This window comes from Amblyomma americanum, chromosome 2, assembly GCF_052857255.1.
Source record: "Amblyomma americanum isolate KBUSLIRL-KWMA chromosome 2, ASM5285725v1, whole genome shotgun sequence".
NCBI lineage: Eukaryota > Metazoa > Arthropoda > Arachnida > Ixodida > Ixodidae > Amblyomma > Amblyomma americanum.
The window spans coordinates 49946156-49959934 of record NC_135498.1 but is presented as its reverse complement, the minus strand read 5'-3'; the positions used below and the strand labels follow the sequence as shown (position 1 = coordinate 49959934).

Genomic DNA, 13779 nt, shown 5'->3' with positions numbered 1-13779 from the left:
CCCGCCTTTCTTTCCCGCTTGCTCTCTTTTTTTATCCTCACGAAAAGAAAATTCGTTTTTCCTCTCCCGCCTCGCCGCAGAAAAGGGGAAGATGACGGGGAGCAGAATCGGGAATGGGCGTTGCTGCGGCAGTACCGCGGCGTCGCCATCGGCCGCTGTGATGGTGGCGCTGGTTCATGGGTCGCGCCGCCTTGATCGCGCCAGCGCCGCCGCCGTTTCCCTTTCCCCTTTTCCCGGGATGAGAAATGAGTTGATGAGGAACCGCTCCCTTTACGCAGAGCACGGCGTCAGGCGGTTTGCGCTTTCCCGCCCTCTATTCGTCCCATTTTTTTTTTCATCGCTTTCCTTTTATTTTTCTCTCTCTCACATCTCCCAAAACTTTGATACGCATTTCGAACTGCAGCGACGACTGCTGGAGATGCGTTTAGGAAAAAGGGGAAATTTGAGCGAGTCGAATTAAACGACCCACTTTCTTTTTTCCCCTCAAGCGTTCTGTGTCTCCGGTTAAGGGTCGCTGGGTTCTTTGCCCAATTTCGTTCTCAAAAACGCCAGAAAAAGGGATGGAAAATGTTTTAAGCGGCGTACTTAAGGAAATATGAACTTAGTTTCAGGGAAGAGTTGGCCCTTTTTTTCCCGTCAACAAAGATGGGCCTGCAGTGGGAACATGAGTGCGTTGTATATAGCAGCTCATGTGCGTCTTCGCGGCAGTGTCCCATGTGGGCTACGTGCATGTGCTGGCTACGTGCATGTTATCACTGTTTGGTATTACTTACTGCTGTTCGCAAAGTCTTTTATTCGTGTCGTCGACAGCCAAAGCAGGTCGCATGCACAGGCAGTTAAAAAAATTCCTGCTTTTCACACCTCAGACGCACAAATGCGTACTGATGGGGTTTATAGAAAAGTTCGTGTATTAAGTGTCGTCGTATAGGAAATTGATGTGGCTGCGACAAAGGACATCTCCAGGTTTTTAACCACGTGCAGTCTGATCTTTGCAGCAGGAGAGACAGACACCCGACGCGACTTTGAATGACTTGATAGAAGAGTCGTAGAAAGAAAATATAAGAAACAACGCAGGTGAAATGAAAAATAATGCAATAGGATATGGAAGACAATGCTTCCGGTAGCTTAACGAAAAGCTCCGTATATCATACGTAATAACGGACGCCATATCTGAGAAGATATAATGGCAAAGAGCACCGAGAGAAATTATGTGACATACCGGGGTAAAAATGCTGAAGTTATGGTCAGTCTAAAGATCTGTATAGTTGCGAATTTATTTTTTGCTGTTTTCATCTCCCTGTCCTTATTTTGTTATCAGTTTGTAATTTTATATTTTAAGCTCATTGATTATTTGTATATGTCTCTGTTGAGTCTAATGTGCAAGTATACGGGTGAATCAAAAATTATCCGCAATGCAGCTATAACGTTTATTGCAATACAAATATAAAACTGAATTTAGTACCTTTTTTCAATATAGTCCCCTTGTTTTTCAATGCACTTGGTCCATCGTTCTATATATAAGTTTCCTGATGCCCTAAGAAAAAAAAGGTTTTCGGTTGTGATGATTGTCTAAGAAGTCGCCACCTTCGTACCAGAGCGATCCAAATGTTTCTGGCAGATGTCCAAGCGTGTTTGTTTATGCAACACTGCGAGTTGTTTTGGAACCCATCTTGCAAAGACATTATGAAATCCAAGACTGTAGTAGATGATTTTTTGGGCAGAACCATGACTAACTTGCAGACGATGTGCCACTTCATCAACCGTCACTCGTTTAACAGAACCATGTCACGTGCACGCTCAATGTTGTCATCATTTGTGGCCTTAGATGGTCGTCCGACTCCTTCCTCATGCGTAACACTCGTGCGACTTTTTTTTTAATTTTTCAATTCATTCGTAAACACTCCGTTGCGTCAAGACACTGGTCCCGTATTGTGCCGAAAGTCTTTGACGGATTGCGGTCCTTGATACACCACCTTCCGACCAGAAAAACCGGATCCATGTTCGTTAACCCTCTTTGGTGCAAACTTATAATGGAGATGGCCATGATCTATCAGCAATAAAAGGAAGACGAATGGAGGAATTAAGATCGAAATTTTATAGCAGGTCCACAACAGCGTAACAATAAAAAAAAACGAGGACAGAGGTCAGTACGAACTATGCAGGAAGAGTTAGTCAACATTGCGGATAATTTTTTGCTCACCCTCTATGATATCGGCCATGGTCCACATAATTTGGATGTGGTCATTAGACGTTTTTAGCGTTCCGGAGGCGTACTACCGGAAACGTATACCGGTTCACCGGACGCCTCCCGCGCACGCGCAGTGGCATGTGTGCGGCCAGGCAGAGCCACTGCGCATGCGCAGGAGGCGTCCGGTGAACCGGTATACTGATCCGGAGTTCCCGGGTTCGAACCCGACCGCGGCTGCTGCATTTTTATGGAGGAAAAACGCTAAGGCGCCCGTGTGCTGTGCGATGTCAGTGCACGTTAAAAATACTCAGGTGGTCGAAATTATTCCGGATCCCTCCACTATGGCACCTCTTCTTCCTTTCTTCTTTCACTCCCTCCTTTATCCCTTCCCTTACGGCGCGGTTCAGGTGTCCAACGATATATGAGACAGATACTGCGCCATTTCCTTTCCCCCAAAAAACCAACCAACCAACCAACCGGTATACGTCTCCGGTAGTACGCTTCTAGTATATACGCTAAAAACGTCTATTTTAGGAAGCGCTGCAATCAACACGGTCACAGAGAGAGACAGACAAAGCGGAAAATGACGTGTATGCACCAAATATCCCGATGCGTCACCTTTAGATTTGGTATTGGGGCACATACGCTATAATCGAGCTGTAGATGGTCAGAACAGTCCTCATTGCATGGGCAGTATAGGCTTGCCTCACAGACGCTCAGCAGTTCCTTCACGAATATATTCGACTCTGTCGATCTACTGTTCATAGAGTTCTTTGCTAGCGCTAATTTTCTCATAAGCATTTTGTACCTTAATTTGTCATCATGAGCCTTCCATATTGGATGTCGCAGTAATTTTTTTGCATCTTGAGCCTGTTTCGAAGCGCTTAAATGCGCGAAATTGTACTTTGTGTACGCATTGTTATCGCTATTTAGTGTTTTTTTCTCGTTCTCGCGTATCCGTACAATGAGAACAAGCGTTCACCCGGGTACTGCGTGTTCTCTTCTCTTCTTTTCATTTCAGGTGGCGCGCTTGGACGGAAAGCAGCTACAGCTATCAGCCCCACCTACACCTTTGAACGGACTTGGCCACAAAGAGAGACTTTCCTTCTGCCGCGCATGCAGCGTTTATCCAGAAATGCATGTGCTCCTACGCATTCGTTGTGTAGCCGCCCTGTATAGAAACAGCCGCCGCATTTCGCTTTACTTATATACATATATTTTTTTCTTTCCCTACCGGTTTCGATTCCGCGGCTGCCTCGCTGTTGTACATATGTAGAGTTTGGGTTTTTTAATTGCATTTTTTGGGTGTACAACATTTATGCGTTGGCTGTTAATTTAAGTACGAAAGAAGACAAGAATGGTCGGTAGCAACGACGAGCTATGCATACGCGTAGTGCATAGACGCATACATATGTGTGTTTGGAAACTTGAGTACTCTCTACTGAAGGAGCAGGAGACGTGCGAAGTGAAATTATTAAAGCTGAGAGGAAGTTCTTAGCTTTACAGGCAGAGTACCATTCTACAGTCTCCCGTTTTCTCCCTGGTTTTATAGAACCGTGAACATTTTTTTTTTATTCACGTTATCCAATTACCAACTGATCCACATTATGGATAACAAACTCGATTCTGACACTGCCACTTAACGATTGAACGCAACAGCTATAGAGGTCTGAAACAGTGGAAAATTGCGTTAAAATGATTCCAAGTTAATCTGATATCTTGGTTTGTGCGGGTGTATATAAAACTGCAGCGCAAGTTGGCTTTGCGGACTGCAGGAACAGAGTTTGACCCTTTCAGACGTCAGGACGGAAGATAAGTAATGTATGGCGATGCACGATGTTGCATGGGGTTATGAACTCCTAAGCCTAAATATTCGGCATTGACAAATTATTTCCGTCAAATCGTTGCTTCTCTCTGTCTGAGCCTGAGAGTTAATTATAGTGTGCGCATTCTCTTTCACGCGGATCTTTATCGTTTCTGTACACATCTTGAGCTTTGCTGTTGCGCTCGTTCACATTGAGGAAACAAGTTTGACAAACAGTCGCGATTAGCAATAAGCAACGATTCGTTTAGGGGTTGAGTCGTGGCAAGAAGTCGGTGCTGTCGAATTAGAGCAATAAACAGGCGACAACTTTTACACGTACAACGCCTTCGTGAATATTGGCGCGACATACGGTGGGCGTGGCGCGAGCATGCTTAATGGCATAGATGAGCGGAAGATAACGAGGCAAGCCCGTACCACCCATAGCGTCTGTGTTGCAAGGTGGCAGACGCCGCAGGCGCGGGAAGAAAATTGCCGCAGACGGTGTATTATCGGTTCGATTGGCTTTACCGACGCCAGGTGATTATAAACAAGGCCGATTTCTTAAGACTTTTATACCCGCGAGGATAATTGCGGTCTGCTCGCGTCGCCATCGCTGGCGAATGGTCCCAAGGCTTGAGTAAAGTGCGTCGTACCGCTTATAAGCGTCTTCCATTTGCATGAAAAACACAGGTTGGGTTGTACAAAACCAAGATTGAGCTTATGGAAGAGGGGGGGGGGGGGGGGGGGGGGGTTAACATCCCAAAGCGACCCAGGCTGTGAGGGACGCCGTAGTGAAGGGATCCGGAAATTTCGACCACATGGGGTTCTTTACCGTGCACTGACATCTCACAGTACACGGGCCTCTAGAATTTCGCTTCCGTCGAAATTCGACCGCCACGGCCGGGATGGAACCCGCGTCTTTCGGGTCAGCAGCCCAGCGCCATAACCACTGAGCCACCGCGGCGGCAAACTTCAAGACTGTAAGCGAGAAACTGCTGTAGGTTCTAGAATTCTCATGTATTTTAGGGCATACTTTCCGAATCGACCTATAACGGCTATGACCGAACCACTGTTTGTCCTGTGTTTCATTAAAAATTAAGATCAAAAGCTCTTGCGAACTTGTTTCAATTTGCACATCTCTATGTTAACTCACTGCAGGCTATAGAAGTCATCCGGACAATTTTCAGCATTATTATTTTCTTTGGCTATATGCAAGATTAGATGACGCCAAGGAGAGGTCAGCATTTTTCAAGGCATTGATAGCTTGACACGCATTTTTTTTACGCATTCTTATACCAGGAAAACCTAGAGTTCCATGATGTTAATGTGCACAGATGCCTGGTAACGCCCAATAAATAACATCTGATGATAGATGAGATTAGCGTAGTGAATAAGTATGTATTTTGAACCCATTACTTCATCTCTTATAAAGGCGAGCAGTGAGCTCACAATCGCGCTCCCAAAAATGTGTTTCGTGTTCCGTGTACAGAATAAATTATGCACATATGAAACACAATGAGTACGCCCCGCGGGTCGTTATGAATGAGAAAGCAGATGGCGTGAAGTTTTACTTCTCCAGCCAGGGAGAACAAAGTTGAATCTTGGTTAACTGCAATAACATTTTTTGTTTGTTCAGTGAATTTATTTTTCGTCCTTGTGTGTCTTTTTTTTTCGTCCCAGTATCAGTTGGTGCTGATTCCACTCAAATTTCACATGGTTCCGAGATATTTGCACTGGAACGTTCTAAGGCGGAATATTGTGATTCACAGGTAGAATACATGGCGGAAGTAATGGACATTTATGAAAGACTCGGTGTGCTAATTTCGTCGAGGAAATAAATGCACGATCGTTCACTACACTATAAATCAGTCCTATATATCTGAAATATCGATTGACGACGTCGAAGTTCTACTGTTGACAAGAATTAATGTTCCCCGAGAACACATTTCGAGACGAAATTAGGTAAAGGGCGATTTCTCCGAGCAAATTTTTTCCCTCCAAACCCCTTCACCTCGCATTTTTATCGTGCACACAAATCTACCGAAGTGTTTGTTCCGTTATGAAACATCAGTAGCAACGCATTACACTGTTATATTTTCATCGAGAGAACTTGAAGTGTCTTTACTATCCGACTGGTTATCTGGAATGAAAGCAGAACACTGGAATATAGTTAAGGATTAATACTGCGTAAAGGTATAGGTGCAAGAGTTTTGTATTAGCTGATGTCGTCTATGGTACAGTATACTGCCTAATATCGCTCCAGTGTGCCCTCTAAAGTTGTTCTATTAAATTTTTTTCTCACTGCTATTACATCAATGCTATCACTGCGCCTAATGAGGCATCGCAATTCGTTCAGAGCGAAAGTTTGAAACCTCGTTGCATGCTGTCGTTAAGCGGTTCCTGTACCCGAAAGTGACAAGAGTATTTAATCTTATTTGTCGTTTCTTTGGTTTTGAGTGATTTCGACTGTCACTGGGCTGAGCGTTTGAAGCCTTCGCATGTACAAAATGTCCGATCCTCATCACCTCGAACGCCGTGCATTCATGTGGCTCTGGACAACCTTAGAGCCGATTCGTTTTGCCTTTTTAAAGTCAGCGCATCGCCACTTTCGCTTAATAAGTGGTGTTCTCAGAGGGCTGAATGGAGGCAAGCAGCAAATGTTCACCTATGCAAAGCATGATGTTCTGCTTCCATAGAGCACAATTAATTTTGCTTATTACTTCGTTTCAGGGCTAAAGATAGACGAGTTACAAGTTGATCGCCGCGACACAGACTGAACTTCGCCTTTATAAATGTTTAGCGATACGCTCTTCGCTGTGTGCGCAACGAAAACACACGCAATTCATTGCACCGTGACTACTTCTATAACATCTGCATCAGTTGCCAATGCAAAACTCGTGAACAAGGACATTATAAATAAGCTTTGTCTGTGAACTTTGGCGCACTTATAATGCATGTTAAAATGCACGAGGGTTTATAATGAATGTTCACGCTGGAAAAAGGGAAAGGGAACGAGTTGTGTGCGTGACAGAAGTCTTTGTGCGCAGCAAAGGTGACAAAATAGGGAGAAAAATTGTCTGACAAAAATTGTCCCAGGGAGACGGGTGACCTTCGTTTTGAAGCAATAATAAAAAGAGGCCTGTGTGAAACTTCTTTTGCCTCTCTTGTCTCTCACTTTTTGCGTGACAGTCCGAATTCGACGCCAGCAGGTCTTGGCACCGTGCCGTGACTCAAGGTGAAGTGATGTGACGTCAAGAACATTTATCCTGCCCGACACGGATGGGTGTTGGGATAATAGCCCACGCTACACCTCCTGGGTATGTATACTCAAAAAAAAAATTTGTTCCATGTTTATAGTGGTTGGAAGTTCAGTCTGTCCGGTACGGACAGGAACTTCAGGCTGTCGGAATGACTGTACGCGCTGTAGCGAGGTGTCTGTCTGCAATGCCACATGCACAATGGGGTTCTATGGCTGACCCTTGGAGAGGTTGTGGAGTCTTAATTTTATAGTGCACTTCCCGAACGAATGCTCCGCCGGGACCGGGCAGCCAGCCCCACTTACAGAGACTGCCCGACCGATGAGTTATTAGGACACATTCTCTTTTCCTGTCCTTCCTTCTACACACCATGGGTCTGTATACTCCACGGTTACAGGAACCAAAGTTTACCTACATCAACCCTCGATGATCTGCTTTTCCCCAAATACAGCAGGCCTTGACATTCATCTGCTCTCCGCGTCCTCTGCACATTTCTGGAGCAAGCACATCTTGCCTCTCCCGTATATTCTTCACTAGATTTGTGCATAATAACCTCCCCAATACAGACGCACAGTTTCTCCTCACCTTCCTCTGTGTGTATTCTGTCTACTTCGAGCTGGCGCACTTGTTCACTAGCGCATCCCCCCTCACTGCGGCCTTTCGTATTCTTGTTCATCTCTGCATTCTCCTCTTTTTCTCCCCTCATGCCATATTTGTTCCCACTTCCACTAAGGGAGCAAATACATGTGCTTCAACTCATTGAAAGACAGGGAGAGCATCCCTTCTCCTCCCTTCCAATTCTTCCTGCATAGGCCTATATATATATATATATATATATATATATATATATATATATATATATATATATATATATATATATATATATATATATATATATATATATATATATATATATATATATATATATACACTTCATGGAAAACAACCGCAGCGGTGGCCTAGTTTGAGCATCCGCCTCGCATGTGGGAGGTGCGGGGTTCGATCCCGAGTTCCGCCGGGTACCCACCGGTGATGCAATGGGTACAAGCTTTCCCCTGGTCTGGTGCTCGGCTTCTTTAGGGTGAAATGCTTGGGAAATGGGTCTTTGACCCCACCTCGTGCAATGAAACTTACCTTGTGCCATGCCGCTCTTGGGCCAAAACTGTCCTTGCGCCATAAAAATTCATGTTTTTTCATTGAAAAAATGGAAAAAAGGTCATACGATAAATTTGCGTTAGCAGTACTAATAGTACTGACTGCACATTTCGTTTTTACATTGATCGCCTCATAGGTCGGAGATAACTTTCACCGGTGGAGTTTCCGGAGGGTGGAGTTCGCACACACGCACCTTAAATCCTCCCACTGCGATACCGTGCCCATCATCCCCACGGATGGCAAAATCAGGTCGAAATTTGGAACTTCATCTTCCTGTCTATATTTAAAGCCACGCAAGAAAACAAATATAGTTTATAATCCACCTGCACCTTAAAGGGAAGTTGAAATGGTTTTTCGCGAATTAGAGGCTATTTAAGAATTCGAATGTATGAACCTTCTAGGTAAAGCATGTCAAGTAGCTTTGCGCTGGCATTTGAAATGGTGACGTAATTGCCGATTAAAACAGCCACGACGTTCAGGCTTCTCCTCACTGCTTTGGAGATGTGCGGGAAAACTTGTAAGGGCGCCATTGCTGACGAAATTTCAGGTGTCCGCTGCCTTCGCTCACGCGCCGTCGTGCGTCGTCCGATGCCGCCAAAGAATGCTTCGTGGACTTCACTTTCGGTGGCTTTGATTCTCTTCTTTGAAACAACTGTTCCTTCGCTGGAAAAGTAGCGTTGCAGTGCATGACGTCATCATTCCGTCATCTGTGGCGCTTAGCGTTTTTTTTTTTTTATGGAGGAAAAACGCTAAGGCGCCCGTGTGCTGTGCGATGTCAGTGCACGTTAAAGATCCCCAGGTGGTCGAAGTTATACCAGAGCCCTCCAATACTACACCTCTTTCTTCCTTTCTTCTTTCACTCCCTCCTTCCCCCTTCCCTCACGGCGCGGTTCAGGTGTCCAACGATATATGAGACAGATACTGCGCCATTTCATTTCCCCAAAAACCAATTATTATTATTATTATTATTATTATTATTATTATTATTATTATTATTATTATTATTATTATTATTATTATTATTATTATTATTATTATTATTATTATTATTATAAGTGTCGCTGTGCACTGCAGAGAGGCCTGAATGCCGACACGGCTTTATTCGTGATTACGTCACCATTCCAAATGCAGCACAAAAAGACTTCGCATGCATTACCTGCAAGTTTCGCTTATTGGACCTCTTTAAATTCGTCGAATTTTAATACTTCTTCAGTTAGACAATGATGACAATTGAGCCTATACGCGAAAATTATATTTTGAGAATAATTACGTCACATTGTGCTAATTGCTTCAATAAAAATGCGATTAATAATTACAGTTAAGACTCGATTTAACGAAGCGAAGAGCAGCAACGAATTATTTCATTAAACAGGAAAATTCGTAAAATCGAGGAAGGCATTTTTCCGCTCTTCGAAATATAAAATTGTAATGTGGCGGCACCTAAAAGCTACCATGGCGTCGCATTTCAATACACGCCTGTGCGTATGAAAAGTCCGCGAAAGCAGCCCGAATCTCTTGTGCGTGAAAGCACCATACGCGTATTACTAGTAAAACGCAGTCGAAGCCAAGGTGGGAAGCGCCGCTGACTGCCGATGTCATTTGTTCCGTGCAGCGGCCCCATCAAAACAAATCCAGGGCTGTGACTTGGGCGCCTAGATTTTACTACTGGCACACTGCGAACAAGCTGATAGACATCCTGAGGAAAATACATGAGAAATCACCTTTTATTTACTCATTTATTCCTTGAAAACTTTGTTCAATCGGGTTTAGTGGTCGTTTGTTTAGCTATTCGTGTTATTGAGAACATAGAACCCAGTGGGTACTTTCAGGGGAATCAAAATTTCTTCGTTAGAGCGGGAACTTGGAAAAATCGGGTTTCGTTAGATGGTACACATATACTGCTCACACAAAGTGATGATTTTACACTATAATCATTCTCAAAAAATAGTTCAATTATTCTCAATTACATTTCAGAGTTTTCACATATACAAAGAAGTACACAGGTAACAGCTCCAACAATAATTTTATTTTTCTTAATTTATTGCATATCTGGAGCAGCTGAGTGGGAGTCAAGAATTTTGCCATGTTTTGTAGAAAAGGTGTCCTATACATCATCATCATCATCATCATCATCATCAGCCCTACTACACCCACTGCAGGGCAAAGGCCTCTCCCATGTCTCTCCAATTAACCCTATCCTTTGCCAGCTGCATCCACCCTTTGCCTGCAAACTTCTTAATCTCATCCGCCCATCTAACCTTCTGCCGCCCCCTGCTACGCTTACTTTCTCTTGGAACCCACTCCGTTACCCTTAAAGACCAGCGGTTATCTTGCCTTCGCATTACATGCCCTGCCCAAGCCCATTTCTTTCTCTTGATTTCGACTAGGATGTCATTAACCCGTGTTTGTTCCCTCACCCACTCTGCCCGCTTCCGATCTCTTAACGTTACACCTATCATTTTTCTTTCCATGGCTCGCTGCGTTGTCCTTAACTTAAGCTGAACTCTTTTCGTTAGCCTCCACGTTTCTGCCCCGTAGGTGAGTACCGGTAAGATTATGCTGTTGTACACTTTCCTCTTGAGGGAAATTGGTAAACTGCCACTCATGATCTGCGAGAATTTGCCATATGCGCTCCACCCCATTCTTATCCTTCTAGTTATCTCCCTCTCGTGATCCGGATCAGCTGTCACTACCTGCCCTAAGTAGACGTATTCCGGCACCATTTCTAGGCTCTCGCTGCCAATTGTGAACTGTTGTTCCCTTGCTAGGCTGTTGAGCATTACCTTGGTTTTCTGCATGTTAATTTTTAGACCCATCGATCTGCTCTGCCTGTCTAACTCGTTGATCATGATTTGCAGTTCACCTCCTGAGTGACTCAGCAAGGCAATGTCATCAGCAAATCTCAGATTATTTAGGTATTTTCCATTTATTCTTATTCCCAACTCTTCCCAATTCAGGCCTCGAAATACCTCCTGCAAACATGCGGTGAACAGCATTGGCGAGATCGTGTCTCCTTGCCTGACGCCCTTCCTTATTGGAATTTTATTGCTGACTTTATGGAGGACTATAGTAGCTGTGCAGTTGCTATATATATCTTCCAGTATTTTGACATAAGGCTCTTCTACCCCCTGATTACGCAATGCCTGTATGACTGCTGAGGTTTCCACTGAGTCGAATGCTTTCTCGTAATCAATGAAAGCTATATATAGAGGTTGGTTATATTCTGCGCATTTCTCTATCACCTGATTGATAGTGTGAATATGATCTATTGTAGAATATCCTTTACGAAAGCCTGCCTGATCATTTGGTTGATTAAAGTCTAACGTTGCCCTGACTCTATTAGCGATCACCTTAGTAAATACTTTGTAGGCAACGGATAGTAAGCTGATCGGCCTGTAATTTTTCAAGTCCTTGGCGTCTCCCTTCTTATGAATTAAGATAATGTTTGCATTCTTCCAAGCTTCTGGTACAGTCGAGGTCATAAGGCATTGCGTATACAGGGTGGCTAGTTTCTCTAGCACGATGTCCCCTCCATCCTTCAACAGATCTGCTGTTACCTTATCCTCCCCAGCTGCTTTTCCCCTTTTCATTGCTTCTAAGGCTTTCTTTAGTTCATCTTTCGTAACTGGCGGGATGACGTATTGCTGTGCACTGCTGTCTTTCTCATTAGCGCTCTGATTACATTGGCTACTGTACAGGTCTGTGTAGAACTCTTCGGCTACGTTAACTATCTTATCCATATTGCTAATGACATTGCCCTGCTTGTCTCTTAATGCATACATCTGGTTTTTACCTATGCCTAGTTTCCTCTTCACTGTTTTTAGGCTACCTCCGTTCTTTATAGCATGCTCGATTCTCTCCATATTAAACTTCCTTATGTCGGCTACCTTGCGCTTATTTATTACCTTTGATAGCTCCGTTAGTTCTATTCTATCGGTAGTGTTAGATGCCTTCATGTTTTGGCGCTTCTTAATCAGATCTTTCGTCACCTGAGATAGCTTCCCGGTATCTTTTCGAACTGTCCTACCGCCTACTTCTACTGCGCACTCCGTAATTATTGATGTCAGGTTATCGTGCATTGAATGAACATCAAGATCATCTTCCTCAGTTAAAGCCGAGTATCTGTTTTGCAGCGCTATCCTAAACTCCTGTGCTTTCCCTCTTACGGCTAACTCGTTAATGGTCTTCTTCTTCGCTAGCTTCTTCCGTTCCCTCTTCAAGTCTAAGCTAATTCTAGACCTTACCATTCTATGGTCGCTGCAACGCACCCTTCCGAGGACGGCCACATCCTTAATGATGCCAGGTTTAGTGCATAGTATGAAGTCGATTTCATTTTTAATCTCACCATTGGGGCTCTTCCAGGTCCACTTCCTGTTTTCTCGTTTGCGGAAGAAGGTATTCATGATCCGTAAATTATTTCTATCCGCGAATTCGACTAATAACTCTCCCCTGCTATTTCTAGAGCCTATCCCATAGTCACCTACCGCGTGGTCGTCAGCCTGCTTCTTGCCCACCTTCGCATTGAAGTCACCCATCAGTACAGTGTACTGCGATTTTACTTTATTCATTGCTGATTCTACGTCCTCATAGAAGCTTTCAACGGCCTGGTCATCATGGCTGAATGTGGGTGCGTAGGCCTGCACCACTTTCAGCTTGTACCTCCTATTCAGCCTAATTACTATAGCTGCTACCCTCTCGTTAATACTGTAGAACTCCTCTACGTTGCCAGCTATATCCTTATTAATGAGGAAACCCACACCTAGTTCTCGTCTATCCTCTAACCCGCGATAGCACAGTATGTGTCCGTCCTTTAGTACTGTATACGCCTCACCTGTCCTCCTAACTTCGCTAAGCCCTATCACATCCCATTTAATTCCCGCTAGTTCCTCGAACAGCACTGCTAGGCTAGCCTCACTAGCTAAAGTTCTAGCGTTAAACGTTGCCAGGTTCAGATTCCAATGGCGGCCTGTCCGGAGCCAGAGATTCTTAGCACCCTCCGCTGCGTCACAGGTCTGACCGCCGCCGTGGTCAGTTGCTCTGCAGCCGCTGGGGACTGAGGGCCGATGGTTAATTGGTTTGATCATAGAAGGTTGTGGCCAAGTACTACACCAGGGTGGCCAAATCCTGTTCTGGTGAGAGAGTGCGTTGTCGGTTCCGGTCACCGAGATAAGGCCGCACTAATTGCTACACTGGCACAGTTCAGGGCAGCTAATTTTTACATAAGATGGAAAGGTTATTCATCCTTGATAACAACTCAAAAATATCTTAAAGTGTGTGTGCGAGTGTGCAAGTTCACTGGCTTGCTGGCACAGGCATTCCGGGCATCGCTCCTGCCTTCGCAGCGCCTGACCCGAGAAACGAGACAAACTTTGTCG

At 44.4% G+C, this 13779-nt stretch overlaps 1 protein-coding gene across 2 annotated transcripts in view; it reads left to right on the top strand.

The window, feature by feature from the left end:
• The window catches only part of LOC144121190 (uncharacterized), a 132272-nt gene extending 125204 nt beyond the window's left edge, over positions 1-7068 (top strand). For both annotated transcript variants that reach the window (XM_077654261.1, XM_077654262.1), the window contains exon 7: positions 3210-7068. The gene's annotated coding sequence lies outside the window, so the exon portion shown is untranslated. The remainder of the gene's footprint in view (positions 1-3209) is intronic.
• Positions 7069-13779: the final 6711 nt, after the last annotated feature.